Here is a 14,871-nt window from a genome sequence, read left to right as displayed (position 1 = left end):
GCTTGGGAAAGGAGATCATAACCTGGTTCTACTTCAGCCTCACTACAAAACCAAAAGTGAGAGTCCTACCTGTAACCACACGATCATTCAGGAAGTGGACCCCGGAGGCTGAGAATGCTCTGAGACAATGTTTTGGAACTACAGACAGGGATCACATAGTGAGAACATTGAGGAGGTTGTTGACTGCACTACTGACTACATCAACTTCTGTATGGACACTGTAGTTCCAGTAAGAACTGTACGCTTCTATGCTAACAACAAACCATGGATTACGATTGACATCAAGGGCCTTTTTGAACCAGAAGAAAAGGGCTTTTAAAGACGGAGATCAGCATGAGCTCAAGCGCGTGCAGAAGGAATTCCGAGTCCAGCTCAGGGCGGCGAAGGAGCAGTACAGGAGAAAGCTGGAGCAGAAGTTGCAGAACAACAGCATGAAGGAAGTGTGGGATGGGATGAAGATCATCACTGGCTGCAGCTCGAAGCGGGGGTACCACCATCGAGAGAGACGTGAAGAGAGCAAACCAAATGAACATCTTCTTCAACAGGTTTGACCACCCCTAACCCACTCTCACCTCGGAGTACTGCACTCTCTACACAACCTTCTGCTGATACCAACATAGGAGAACATCCCCACCCACAATTGCAGCAGCGCAAGTGAGCAGAGAGCTGAGGAGACTTCGTGCCAGCAAAGCAGCAGGTCCAGATGGAGTATCGCCACGACTGCTGAAGGTCTGTGCATCGGAGCTGGGGAGTCCTCTACAGTGCATCTTCAACCTGAGCCTGGAACAGGGGGAAAGTCCCGAGGCTTTGGAAAACATCTTGCATCACCCCAGTCCCAAAGGTATCATGTCCTGGTGAGCTGAATGACTTCCGGCCTGTCGCTCTAACATCACATGTGATGAAGACCATGGAGCGGCTGCTGCTTCACCACCTGAGGCCACAGGTCCAACACGCCCTCGACCCTCTGCAGTTCGCATCCCAGGAGAAGGTGGGAGCGGAAGATGCCATCATCTATATGCTACATCGATCCCTCTCCCACTTGGACAGAGGCAGTGGCGCTGTAAGAATTACGTTTCTAGACTTCTCTAGCGCCTTCAACACCATCCAACCTCTGCTCCTTAGGGATAAGCTGACAGAGATGGAGTAGATTCATACCTGGTGGCATGGATCGTGGACTATCTTACAAACCAGACCTCAGTATGTGCGTCTTGGGAATTGCAGATCTGACATTGTGGTCAGCAACACAGGAGCGCCGCAGGGGACTGTACTTTCTCCGGTCCTGTTCAGCCTATATACATCGGACTTCCAATTCAACTCGGAGTCCTGCCACGTGCAAAAGTTCGCTGACGACACTGCTATCGTGGGCTGCATCAGGAAGTGGGCAGGAGGAGGAGTATAGAAACCTCATCAAGGACTTTGTTAAATGGTGCGACTTAAACCACCTACAACTGAACACCAGCAAAACCAAGGAACTGGTGGTGGATTTTAGGAGACCCAGGCCCCTCATGGACACCCGTGATCATCAGAGGTGACTGTGTGCAGAGGGTGCCAGACCTATAAATACCTGGGGAGTGCAGCTGGATGATAAATTGGACTGGACTGCCATTACTGATTCTCTGTGCAAGAGAGGACAGAGCCGCCTGTACTTCCTTAGAAGACTGGCATCCTTCACATCTGCAGTAAGATGCTGCAGATGTTCTATCAGATGGTTGTGGCGAGTGCCCTCTTCTACGCAGTGGTGTGCTGGGGAGGTAGCATTAAGAGAAGGATGCCTCACGCCTGGACAAACTGGTGAGGAAGGGCAGGCTCTATTGTTGGCATAGAGCTGGACGGTTTTGACATCCGTAGCAGAGCAACGGGCACTCAGCAGGCTCCTATCAATTATGGAAAATCCACTGCATCCATTAAACAGTGTCATCTCCAGACAGAGGAGCAGTTTCAGCGACAGACTGCTCTCACTGTCCTGCTCCACTGACAGACTGAGAAGATCATTCCTCCCTCAAACTATGCGTCTCTTCAATTCCACCAGAGGGGGTAAACGTTGAAATTATTCAAGTTATTGTCTGTTTTTTACCTGCATTTTTTATTATTCTTTAAGTTAATATTTTTTGCTGCTGGAGTATGTGAATTTCTGTTTTTTACCTGCTATAAAACGTGAATACCACATTTAATGAAAGAGTTGTGCTAGAAAATTTGTGAATCCTTTAAAATTTTCCCTGTTTCGGAATAAGTACATTGGATTCGGGCCCCTTCACTTTTAGCACACTTAACACTGTGTTGTTTTCATTTAATTTTAGTTTTGTTTTATATTTAAACTAGCAAAATACCCGCGCTTCTCAGCGATGAAGTACTGCTTTAAAATTTTAAATAATAAACTGAGGGAAAATGTGCCAATAATTATTTGTTAAGGATCTCTTTGTATACCACGTTGTCAGTTCAGCCCTCCAGTTGTAATATGACCAAGTTGTGTGCTGAGCTTACTCTTGAGCATGCAACGTATAGTTGGCCATGTGAAAAGCAATCTCACCTCAAATCAATGCCAACCTTTTGTAGGGTCTGTCCCTGAGACTTATTAATTGTCATTGCGAAGCAGAGCCTTACTGGAAATTGGAGGCGTTTGAATTGAAATGGGAGATCAGAGGGTATAACGGGGATGCGAGGAATAAAAACTCTCTCCCCTGAGCCACCGCCAATAAAAATAGTTGCCTCAGTCTGGTTAAATGGAAAAGAAAGAAAAGAGAAAGCGCACGTTTCTAATATGCTTAATTTCACAATGCTTGTGGGTATACCATATTTTTTGTTGTTCCATTGTCTGTGCAGAATGTTAGACTGAATAATATTGTTAAGTTCGTAGACGTCTTTGTTTTTGGCCGCAAGAATAGCTCGTTCACTCAGCCAATCGTGATTCTTATAATTGGTTTGAATATTGGGAAATACTTTTTCAACCAATTCTTCTTTTGACGTCACTAAATTGCAGAAGTTATGAGGCAATGAAATTCGTCCTGAGGTCAGATCAACCGGCACCTTTCCGTTCCCAATTTCCAGATTTCTCCAACCCCGTTATTGACAGTTTGCATTATTTGATTGTAAATGCCTTTTTGCTGAAGCGTTAGCTTAGGAATATTTGATTGCACATACGACAAAAGATCACCCGTGTTGTAATTTTGTTCACGACGCAATTCTACATCGAACGAAGCAGCAGCAGATCGATTCGGTGATGGCATTCCCAATTGATTGAGAACTTTGTTCGCAATTTCTAAGCACAAATCTTCAATCATTATCAACGCTTAGTTGTAGATGTCTGCTGTGACATCCATGTTTATATTTGAATTTTACTTGCGTATTCGACGGAAAATATCTTCAGCCACGTGCGATTTATATTTCTCCCATAACTGTGTTGGAGATGAAGGAGAGCAGGCGGTCAATATGATTGCAAACAATGCACGAATTTGATTTGGATGTGACGTGTTGCACGCGTCATTAATGTATACATCCCAGTGTCGGTCGTTCTCCAATAAATTCAGAGCTTGACATGTACTTCGGAAAGTGGCATGTGTAACGCCGTTGACAATTCTCAATTGCTGGAAAGACGTTGGACCGGGCACATTTACCAACAGCATGTGAACAAAGAAGCATTCATCTTGATTGGGATGCACGGTGTACAGTCTGCCTATCGTAGTTTCTTTGAATATGCCAGGTTGTCCGTTGACTCGCTCTCCTCGTTTGCGTTGTTCAAATGATTTTCTATTCACATTCCATGTGTAATACGTAGGCACTTCCGAATGCAGCAGTGTGTTAGCAAACGCGTCATTTTGACATAACGTAAAGAAAGCAGTTAACGTTGTAGCCGGTGGATTCAGGGCTATTTGTTGCACATTTGCAGCTGTGAAATAAACGTGTTGTCCATTTTCTAGATGTACTGCTAAGTGAACAACATCTGGACTTCGTTCATGTATGGGAAATGAAAGAATTCGCCATACAGCTTCATTGTTGCTTATGTATCTTTCAGCCAAATACTGTGCGATTTCATCGATATGTATGACCGCATTCCTATCATTTATTTCTGGTTGCACGCCAAAAACTGCCATGTCGCTGCCTTTATTCACGTACTTACAAATGTATTTGATTGAAACATTGAAATAGAATCGTAAAATATTTAGTATGGCGTGTGTTGCCTTTACGTCCGACAGATGGCGCTGTTTTTTAAAAAAAGCATGTTTTTACCTGTCACAGGTGTGACATCTATATAATATGTATATAAAAACACGCGCGTATTCGAATGCAACGTTGTGTCAAAATTTCAAAGCAATCGGTGAAGAACTTTCGGAGATTTAAGGTTTTGAACAAACGAATATCATGGTGGATTTTACTATTTTGTGTAGGGCAGGGTCAGTCTGTGGATCAGAAATTTCCGCACGGATGACTTGATCGATGAGAGCTGGTTTAATCCTATCCTTTAGCCGCAATAGAATGTGTGCATGGGGAATACCTCGCTTTTGCCACTCTATGGTGTACATGTAACAATTTGTACAGCCGAAAATGTTACTCTTCGTGAGCAAGTCTATCATTTTGCGAATCTTGAGATGAAATACACGACTGATAAGGTCGTGGCGATCGTGGGGTTTTTGACGTGGAAGGAGAATTTAATGTGATGTCAGGCCATTTAGGATTGCCAGTAAATGTGATGAATAAGTCAGGGCGGCCATAATGACGTACGTATGTCATTGCGTCTTGTGTACGCTCGTGCATATAGCGAGGTCCTCCAGTGAAGGAAGATGGTAATATCACAGCTTGACCAAATTCTATTAAATCTGTGTCGTTTTTGTTAATAGCATCTTTTAAGTGAACATAATTAGGTCAGGAAGCTTACGTAAAAGAGTGACAGAGACTTTACCACCGTTACAGCACAAACCAGGAGACTCGCATTTCCACTTCTGAGCTTGACAATAGTCACAGTGAACATCCATGGATCAAATGTGTACTGTTTTGTCAGACTCATAATGTATGTTTGGGTCGTACGCAAATCCACAATTGGCTTTTTTGAGCCAAACCTGTTGTTTTCGTATGAGCCGCTTTTCATTATTGGGATGGTATCTAGAAAAAGAAGCTCTATTAACTTGTGGATTTGCCTCCGTGTATTTAGCGACAGCGTCCCTATGAACTTGTGGATTCGCTTGCTAGTATTTAGCGACAACATCCCTATTAACTTGTGGATGTGCTTGCGAGTATTTAGCCACAGCGTCCCTATGAACTTGTGGATTTTCTTATGAATATGCTAAGCACAGTCCTTCACCCGCGAATATTTACCTTATATGGGCAGGCACTCAATCACGTGGGAGGCGTGATGATGCAAGACGCAACCGCCTCACACGGCGACCGAGCTGCCCGCTATGGCCATATATAGTATACGAAAGTAGGTCCCAGTTATGACCGTTACGCTTTGAATTTTGAAATGAAACCTGCCTAATTTTTGTAAGTAAGCTGTAAGGAATGAGCCTGCCAAATTTCAGCCTTCCACCTACACAGGAAGTTGGAGAATTAGTGATGAGTCAGTCAGTCAGTCAGTCAGTCAGTGAGGGCTTTGCCTTTTATTAGTATAGATGAATACATTTGCCATTTTTGCCCATCAATCTACACTTAATAACCCATAATGACAAAGTGAAATCATGTTTTCAGAAAGGTTTGAATCAGTTCGACATTGTTTTGAAAAATGACACGTGTGCCTGTGTATATAAGAGCCACAATTTATACTGCGTGTCAGGATAAAAATCAAATCCAAGGAACTCTCTGTGGACCTACACCATCAAATTGTGGTGAGGCACAGATCAGGACAAAACCATTTCTAAAGCTACCTGAGTGGTCTTGGGGGCACAGTGACCTACAATACAGTACGATACAATTTGAATCACACAAGAAGTCCCTCAATGGGCTTTAACAGGCCCTGCGTTTTGACAGCCCCCCAGCCTTGACTCTCTAAGAAGACAAGGAAAAACTCCCCAAAAAAACCCCTTGTATGGATAAAATGGAAGAAACCTCAGGAAAGGCAGTTCATATAGAGACCCCTTTCCAGGTAGGTTGGGCGTGCAGTGAATGTTAAAAAGAAGGGGGTCAATACAATATAATACACAGAACAGAACAAATCCTCAATTCGGTATAAAAATAAAAATTTTACAAGTACGGACCAGAATTTAACAGTAGATGATATCCCATAATATGATTTGGATTTGTTTACAGTCCTGGAGACCTCAGCCATCAAGCTGCCTATCCCATGTGGCCATTCCACAGCTGAACAGTGCTGGGCCAGCCAATCTGATGAAAGGACCCCTCTTTCCCGCGATTCCTGCGATCCTCCCTTTACCTTAGGCAGGCAAAACAACTTGGCAGGTGGGCCGTGGCACCAAGTGCCACATTTGAAAACCGAGAAGAGAAACAGAATAGGTGAGGGTTAGTAACAAATTCTATCTATCATGTTACTTATGTTTTAGTGTTAATGACTAACAAGAGAGATGCAGTCTGTACAGTTAATCAGCAGCTCTAGTCAGGGTGTGCTAAACTGAAGTCGTGAGTCTTCAGCCAGGATTTGAAAGCTGAGACCGAAGGGGCATCTCTTATAGTAGCAGGCAGACCACTCCACAGTTTAGGGGCCCTGTAACTAAAAACTTGACTTCCCACTGTTATTTTATTAATCCTTGGAATCATAAGCAGACCGGCATCTTGAGATCTTAATGTGCGCTCAGGTTTGTAAGTCATGATAAGTTCAGACAAGTAAGCCGGACCTCGGCCATTTAATGCTTTATATGTTAAAAGGAGGATTTTGAAATCTGCTCTAAACTTAACCGGGAGTCAGTGTAAGGATCTAAGAACTGGAGTTATGTGTTCGTATTTTCTTGTTCTTGTAATAATTCTCGCAGCCGCATTTTGGATTAACTGGAGGCTGTATAAAGAACAGTTTGAACATCCAGTGAACACCGCATTGCAGTAGTCAATCCTACTGGAGATAAAGCCATGAATTAATTTCTCAGAATCCTTTTTATTTAGAAAGCATCTTAATTTCCCAACATTTTTAAAAGGGAAGAAACATGTTTTGGACAACTTTGTAATGTGCACTTTAAATGACACGCTAGAGTCAAAGATAACTCCTAGATTGTGGGCTGATTAAGTAAAATTAATGGGGATTCCAACTGAGTTAAATGATGACAAAATATTGTTGTTATCAGCATTACTCCATCCAATAATTAACATCTCTGTTTTATCTGTGTTTAGAGACAAGTAGTTCTCATCCATCCACTTCTTTAATTCACTGACACAACTAATTAAAGACAACATCGGAAAACTTCATTTGATCTAAATGAAAGGTATAACTGGGTGTCATTTGCGAGTGAAAATTAACATTATGTTTCCTAATGAGAGATCCTAGTGGAAGCATGTAAAGTGAAAACAGTAAAGGTCCCAGTACTGAGCCCTGCGGGACACCATATTGAACTTCTGTGTATAATGATGGAGTCCTGTCAGCACATTTCTGTACATATTGGAATCGATTTGATAAATAAGAACTAAACAAAGCGAGCACGGTGCCTGTAAGCCCAACATCATTTTCTAGCCTGTGCAGTAAAACAGAATGGTTGATGGTGTCAAACGCTGCACTTAAGTCTAACAACATAATTACAGTGGAGTTTCCTTCATCAGAGGATATCAGAATGTCGTTTACAACCCGTGTTAGTGCCGTTTCTGTACTATGACCAGTGCGAAAACCAGACTGGAATTTCTCAAATGAATTGTAATGCGTAAGGTGTGGCTGAAGCTGACTGGCAATTACTTTTTCAAATATTTTAAAGAGAAATGGTAAATTTGAAATAAGCCTATAATTATTTAGTACAGTATGTGTTGTGTTTAAGTAGACTGAGTAACTGGGCAGGAGGAAGTGCATTGCTTAGGGAGGTGACCATGAACCCAATAATTACTCTACCAGAGTTTAACTCTTTTAGGGCTAATTATTTTTTACTTGTCTCCCAGGGCTGAATATTTTTTTGAAAAATGCAGTTTTCTAAAAAGCATACAAAGCAATGGTTTCACACATAATTCAACATAAAATATTTTATTTATAACAAATTTCTCTGTTTTTTATGTGCCATGAGCCTCTACTACAAGCTAATTCACATACAGTGCATCCAGAAAGTATTCACAGCGCATCACTTTTTCCACATTTTGTTATGTTACAGCCTTATTCCAAAATGGATTAAATTCATTTTTTCCCTCAGAATTCTACACACAACACCCCATAATGACAACATGAAAAAAGTTTACTTGAGGTTTTTGCAGATTTATTAAAAATAAAAAAACTGAGAAATCCCATGTCCATAAGTATTCACAGCCTTTGCTCAATACTTTGTCGATGCATCTTTGGCAGCAATTCCAGCCTCAAGTCTTGTTGAATATGATGCCACAAGCTTGGCACACCTATCCTTGGCCAGTTTCGCCCATTCCTCTTTGCAGCACCTCTCAAGCTCCATCAGGTTGGATGGGAAGCGTCGGTGCACAGCCATTTTAAGATCTCTCCAGAGATGTTCAATCAGATTCAAACCTGGGCTCTGGCTGGGCCACTCAAGGACATTCACAGAGTTGTCCTGAAGCCACTCCTTTGATATCTTGGCTGTGTGCTTAGGGTCGTTGTCCTGCTGAAAGATGAACCGTCGCCCCAGTCTGAGGTCCTCCTTTTAACATATAAAGCATTATATGGTCGAGGTCCGGCTTACTTGTCTGAACTTATCATGACTTACAAACCAGAGTGCACATTAAGATCTCAAGATGCCGGTCTGCTTATGATTCCAAGGATTAATACAATAACAGTGGGAAGTCGAGCTTTTAGTTACAGGGCCCCTAAACTGTGGAATGGTCTGCCTGCTACTATAAGAGATGCCCCTTCAGTCTCAGCTTTTAAATCCCGGCTGAAGACTCACTACTTCAGTTTAGCACACCCTGACTAGAGCTGCGGATTAACTGTACAGACTGCATCTCTGTTGTTAGTCATTAGCACTAAAACATAAGTAACATGATAGTTAGAATTGGTTACTAACCCTCACCTATTCTGTTTCTCTTCTCGGTATTCAAATGTGGCACTTGGTGCCACGGCCCACCTGCCAAGTTGCTTTGCCTGCCTAAGGTAAAGGGAGGATTGCAGGAATCGTGGGAAAGAGGGGTCCTTTCATCAGATTGGCTGGCCCAGCGCTGTTCAGCTGTGGAATGGCCAAATGGGATAGGCAGCTTGATGGCTGAGGTCTCCAGGACTGTAAACAAATCCAAATCATATTATGGGATATCATCTACTGTTAAATTTTGGTCCATACTTGTAAAATTTTTATTTTTATACTGTATTGAGGATTTGTTCTGTTCTGTGTATTGTATTGTATTGACCCCCCTTCTTTTTGACACCCACTGCACGCCCAACCTACCTGGAAAGGGGTCTCTCTATGAACTGCCTTTCCTGAGGTTTCTTCCATTTTATCTCTACAATGGGTTTTTTTGGGGAGTTTTTCCTTGTCTTCTTAGAGAGTCAAAGCTGGGGGGCTGTCAAGACGCAGGGCCTGTTAAATTTACCACAGGTGGACTCTAATGAAGCTGCAGAAACATCTCAAGGATGATCAGCAGAAACAGGAGGCACCTGAGCTCAATTTTGAGCTTCACAGCAAAGGCTGTGAATACTTACTGTATGTACATGTGCTTTCTCAGTTTTTTTATTTTTAATAAATTTGCAAAAACCTCAAGTAAACTTTTTTCACGTTGTCATTATGGGGTGTTGTGTGTAGAATTCTGAGGAAAAAAATGAATTTAATCGATTTTGGAATAAGGCTGTAACATAACAAAATGTGGACAAAGTGATGCGCTGTGAATACTTTCTGGATGCACTGTACTTATTACAAACACATTGCATACCTGTCCTGTCTTATCATTCATACGCGGACAGGCACTTTCTGGGAAAAAAAATCAGCTACCTGTCTTTTATTTTCAATTTCCAGATTGCTTGCATCAAAATTGGAGTTGGATAAGTCAGAGTCAGAGTCAGCACAATTAAGGCAAAAACATTAAATAAATAAATAACGCGCAGAGTATTTTGCTTTGCGCATTCGCTTCGCTCTCTCGCCCAGCGTCGATGCCATTCCAGAAGTTGTTTACTCTACGCCACTCACACGCAGGGTGGCGCAGTGGGTAGCGCTGCTGCCGCCTTGCAGTTAGGAGTTAGGAGTTTGCATGTTCTCCTCGTGTCTGCGTGGGTTTCCTCCCACAGCCCAAAGACATGCAGGTTAGGTGCATTGGCGATTCTAAATTGTCCCTAGTGTGTGCTTGGTGTGTGGGTTTGTGTGTGTGTGCCCTGCGGTGGGCTGGCGCCCTGCCCGGGGTTTGTTTCCTGCCTTGTGCCCTGTGTTGGCTGGGATTGGCTCCAGCAGACTCCCCGTGACCCTGTAGTTAGGATATAGCGGGTTGGATAATGGATGGATTATACTGGCAGGGCGGCACGGTGGCACAGTGGTAGAGCTGTTCACTCTCAGTATGGAGACCTGGGTTTGCTTCCCGGGTCCTCCCTGCGTGGAGTTTGCATGTTCTCCCCGTGTCTGCGTGGGTTTCCTCTGGGAACTCCGGTTTCCTCCCACAGTCCAAAGACATGCAGGTTAGGTGCATTGCCGATTCTAAATTGTACCTAGTGCGTGCTTGGTGTGTGGTTGCCCTGCGGTGGGCTGGCGTCCTGCCCTGGGTTTGTTTCCTGCCTTGCGCCCTGTGTTGGCTGGGATTTGCTCCAGCAGACCCCCGTGATCCTGTAGTTAGGATATAGCGGGTTGGGTAATGGATGGATGGATGGATACTCACACGCAGGGATTCAATGTCAGGTCAACAAGTCTTAAAGTCCTCCTAGCAATGAGGGTCTACCTATAATGTTTTGTCAACATTTACAGCGGATTATTGACATTTGCCGTCAACCCCTGTTGTCGACAAAAGTTGACATCCACCCTAAAAGAGTTAAGAAGACCTCTGATAAAATGGGAGAGCTTGTCAGGAGGACAACCATCTCAGCAACGTTCCATCAATCAAGTCTTTATGGTGACTAGACAGAAGCCACTCAAGTAAAGTGCTTATGACAGCCCGCTTAGGTTCTGAGAGCGTGCAAAAAAGGGATTCTCTGGTCTGAGGAGATAAAAATGCAGTTCTTTAGGCAGAACTCTAAGCACCATGTCTAGCAAAGTTTAGGCACTGCTCATCAACTGCCTAATACCATCCCTCTGTTGAAGTATGGTGGGGATAGCATCATGCTAGGGGTGTGTTTCTCCGAGGCAGGCACAGGGAGATTGGTCAGGATTGACAGAAGGATGAATGTAGTGAAATACAGAGAGGTCCTTGAAGAAAATGTGCTCCAGAGTGCTCGCCTCCTCAGACTGTGGTGACAGTTCACATTCCAGCACAACAGTGACACGAAGCATACAGCCAAGGCAATGCTGGGCAGGATTCAGGACCCAGTCAAAGCCCAACCTTAAACCCCAGAGAACATGTGCGAAGAGACCTGAAGATGACAGTTTGCAGACGCTTTCTCATCCAACTTAATATAGCTTGACAGGATCTGCAAGGAAGATCCACATCTGCAAAGCTTGTAGAGTCTTGTCAAGAAGACTTGAAAGTGTTATTGTTGCCGATGGGGCTTCTACAAAGGACTGAATTAAGGGTGTGAATAATGATATGAGTGAGAGATTTCAATAAATTTGCAAACCTATCTAAAAACATTGGCATTAGGGGTTATTAGATACTGATTCATTGCCATCCATCCATCCATCCATCCATTATCCAACTATATCCTAACTACAGGGTCACGGGGGTCTGCTGGAGCCAATCCCAGCCAACACAGGCAGGAAACAAACCCCGGGCAGGGCGCCATCATGCCTGATGTATTGGAAACCATTAACCGACTGGTTACATTCTATTAATGCACAAGATGTGACGGGCAAACGTTGTGTCTCAGTCGCTACATTTATTTATTTTGAGGCAAAGTAGCTTAGTCAGCTGTGATGGCGCTGTACATGGTGTCTGGCTTAAGGGTAAGGTAACTGGCTGACCCTTCAGTGTTTCATATGGCCGGTGCTCATTGTAACAGCAATCACATCATTACATGGGACAGTAGATAGCGGCTACCCGCTCAGACACTAGTGCCTAACCCTTTCCCAAACCCCCAACGCAAAAGATGGGCGCTAAAATAAACCCACACAGACACGGGGAAAACATGCAAACTATACACAGGGAGGACCCGGGAAGCGAACCCAGGTCTCCTTACTGCGAGGCAGCAGTGATTAATTGCCAAAGGTGGCAAATTTATATATTCAAAATGAAATCTACAACACCACAAAGTGTATAAAAATTGAGAAGTCTGAATACTTTGTGAATCCACTGTAACTTTAGCAATTGAAAATCAACAAGGCCTATAAGTCTTCAAATTATTGAATGCCTCCCATGCACTCACATAACTCCATCCATCCATTTTCCAACCCGCTGAATCTGAACACAGGGTCACGGGGGTCTGCTGGAGCCAATCCCAGCCAACACAGGGCACAAGGCAGGAACCAATGCCGGGCAGGGTGCCAACCCACCGCAGGACACACACAAACACACCCACACACCAAGCACACACTAGGGCCAATTTAGAATCACCAGTCCACCTAACCTGCATGTCTTTGGACTGTGGGAGGAAACCCACGCAGACACGGGGAGAACATGCAAACTCCACGCAGGGAGGACCCGGAAAGCGAACCCAGGTCCCCAGGTCTTCCAACTGCGAGGCAGCAGCGCTACCCACTGCGCCACCGTGCTGCCCACACAAACATATAACTCAATACGTTGAATCAAAATGGGTGTGATTACCTTTTTTTTTTTTGGATCTAGAAGAACGGAAATTCATGTATCCATGAAGGTCCGTGTACTTTTTGGTATTTGAAATTTCATTTTAGAAGCAAAAACGAAAATACGAATAATGAAAGGAATTTTCAGATTTTGATTTTTGATTAAAGAATAAAATAAGGGAAAATAAGGTATTTTTTAATTCAGTGGTAACAAATAGCAGTCATAAACTTAAAATTAGACAATTTTCTGGATTTATTTGTGATTTAAATAATGAAAGTGTTATAGCTCAAAAACAATAAAACAGACACATTTTCGTTGTCTGAAACCTGAGGTACTTCTTCTTCTGCACGATTTTTGACAACACGTGCGAACAGTCCTCCTCCTCACAACACATCGACTGACGGCCTTGAACTTACACTGCATGGCATCTGCAGAGGATGGACTGTTACATTGTTTTTCAGAACAGTAAAAGAGTGACACTCCGGGACGAGGACATGACTGCAGAAAAACTGAGTCGCATCTTTCAGGTAAAAATACAATCTTTGCAAACTTTGCTTCATTGATATAGCAGTTCTTTTAAGAAAGTTATTGTTATTACTTACTGCGAAACAGCTAACATTTGGTGATTTCATTTACTAACACTAAGTCTGGCAATTTTTATAGTGCTAGCATTTTGAATGTGTGTAAATGTGTGAATGGTCGCTCATTGACAAGTGTGACACATGTTAAGAAAACTTTCTGTAAATCACGTTGCTCTCCTAACATGTATTACACTTTGCGCAGTTAATACTCGAAACGTTTACTAGCTATAGTAGCCGGTAAAAGTCAATGAGCAACCATTCAAAATGCTAGCACTATAAAAATTGCCAGACTTAGTGTTAGTAAATGAAATCACCAAATGGTAGCTGTTTCACAGTAAGTAACAACAATAACGTTCATATAAGAACTGCTACATCAATGAAGCAAAGTTTGCAAAGCTTGTATTTTTACCGGAAAGAAGCGGCTCAGTTTTTCTGCAGTCATGGCCTCGTCCCGGAGTGTCACTCTTTTAGTGTTCCGAAAAACAACGTAATGGTCCATCCTCTGGTGATGCCAGTGTAACTTCAAGGCCGTTGGTCGATGTGTTGTGAGGAGGACTGTTCGCACGTGTTGTCAAAAATCGCGCAAAAGAAGAAGTACCTCCAGTTTGAGACAACGAAAATGTGTCTGTTTTATTGTTTTTGAGCTATAACACTTTTTTTATTTGAATCACAAATAAATCCAGAAAATTGTGTAATTTTAAGTTTATGACTGCTATTTGTTACCACTGAATTAAAAAAATACCTTATTTTCCCTTATTTTATTCTTTAATCAAAAATCAAAATCTGAAAATTCCTTTCATTTTTCGTATTTTCGTTTTTGCTTCTAAAATGAAGTTTCAAATACCAAAAAGTACACGGACCGGCACCCTGCCCAGGATTGGTTCCTGCCTTGTGCCCTGTGTTGGCTGGGATTGGCTCCAGCAGACCCCTGTGACCCTGTAGTTAGGATATAGCGGGTTGGATAATGGATGGATGGATAATGAAAGTGTAATAGCTCAAAAACAACAAAACACACGCATTCATAGCTTTTGTCACCTTTATTTCCAAATGTGTGTCAGAGAGTCGACATCCCGAGATTTGCTCAGCACGAATCTTTCTAACATTTCTCGCAGAAAACCCTCTCCCTTCTCAGTGTTCATATGACAGACGCTCAGATATAATTTTCGACGACAGGCCTTGTTTTACCATCTCTAAAATCAGGTCTGAGTTCTGTTCCAACGTCATGATGATTGTCCAGTCTACACACCAGTGACCAGTGTTTGCTGCAAGTGGCGCATTACCTCATCAGGTTGTTGACCTACAAAAATGTCCGGTTCAGACAAAATACATAAAGGGCGTTTTCTCGTTCTTGTTGCTTGTATTTTTCTTTTCTGATGTGCGAAAGAACAAAAGGAAAAAAGTAATTGTTTTGAGTTTT

General features: G+C 42.9%; 1 protein-coding gene across 1 annotated transcript in view; it reads left to right on the top strand.

Annotated features, from left to right (window-relative positions):
* Positions 1-14,871, top strand: part of LOC114645640 (broad substrate specificity ATP-binding cassette transporter ABCG2-like) — a 93,964-nt gene that overhangs the window by 32,727 nt on the left and 46,366 nt on the right. The window lies entirely within an intron of this gene.

Source organism: Erpetoichthys calabaricus, chromosome 2, assembly GCF_900747795.2.
Source record: "Erpetoichthys calabaricus chromosome 2, fErpCal1.3, whole genome shotgun sequence".
Taxonomy (NCBI): Eukaryota; Metazoa; Chordata; class Cladistia; order Polypteriformes; family Polypteridae; genus Erpetoichthys; species Erpetoichthys calabaricus.
This window is presented reverse-complemented; position numbering and strand designations above follow the sequence as displayed.